Below are 1,115 nucleotides of genomic sequence, written 5' to 3'. Positions count from 1 at the left end.
GTTAAGAACACACCTCTTTTATTTCACATTTTTTTTCATTGTAGGAGTGCAATGCTAAAGGTATTGTTTTCTAAAGTGTCCATGTAACGGGGATCCATCGATGACTCCCAACCAATCAAGGTTTAGGGAATCAAGCTTTAAGGATTTTTCGACCTCTAACTCCTCAGATTTTACCCTGGACTTTTAAAATTGAAATTTAATACCCAAGCACCTACAATATGTTAAACTCCACCTATTCACCCTTGTAATGAGCATTGAGGTTGGTGACTCCCAACCAATAAAGGCTTAGGGCACTGGGCTTTAAAGATTTTCACCATATACCCCTCGGACCTTGCTTGGGTTTCAAGGCAATTGTAACACTTTGTTCATTTTTCCTTTTTTTTTTTTTTCAAAGGCTCATTGGCCTTTTATAAGGTGTCCCAACACTATTAAAACAAGGTCAAAGGTACCAAGTCTAAATTTTCCTAAGTTCAGGGGGTAAGATAGTTTTTCATTTTATAATCAGAACCTAATGTGCACAGTGTGTGGTAAGATTTAAGTGGAAGAAATAAGGTTGAAATCAATAGGAGTTTCAATAATTCATCAACTTCAATAAGCATAATACAAGCTCTAATATTCAAGTAAAAAGGTAAGAATTCAATTTCTCCCATTTCATTTTGAGAATTTTTCCTTAATAATCATGGAGAGTAGAGTAAAAAAAAAAAACACTTTTAATATTAAGCAAAAATTTTAAAATTAAGCAAAAAGTACTAAGTTAACAAAATAACTTAGCATTATTAACAAAACTTCCTTCCTTAACTCTCCCCCCAACCAAGATCAACATTGCCCTCAATGTGGCAAGCGCGATTGTAAATAAAGGGAGGAAGTGGTACCTCCTGAGTGACATTGAGTCTGAGTCGTATAGGAGAAACCCCATGATTCAAAAAAACAAAAGATTAATGAGTAAAGGAGATAGAAAAAATTCCAAGTATAAACAAAAATGATGTGTATATATTACTCTGAGAAAGTACAATGCGAGATAGAATCATGTAATACATCCAATCCCAGAATATGAAATATCAACACGAGTAATAATGTCTACTAATATACTAAGTAAATACAAAATAAAGAAATGA

This window comes from Vitis riparia, chromosome 6, assembly GCF_004353265.1.
Source record: "Vitis riparia cultivar Riparia Gloire de Montpellier isolate 1030 chromosome 6, EGFV_Vit.rip_1.0, whole genome shotgun sequence".
NCBI classification, from domain to species: Eukaryota; Viridiplantae; Streptophyta; class Magnoliopsida; order Vitales; family Vitaceae; genus Vitis; species Vitis riparia.
The sequence above is the reverse complement of the archived record's forward strand: the minus strand, read 5'-3'. Positions refer to the sequence as shown.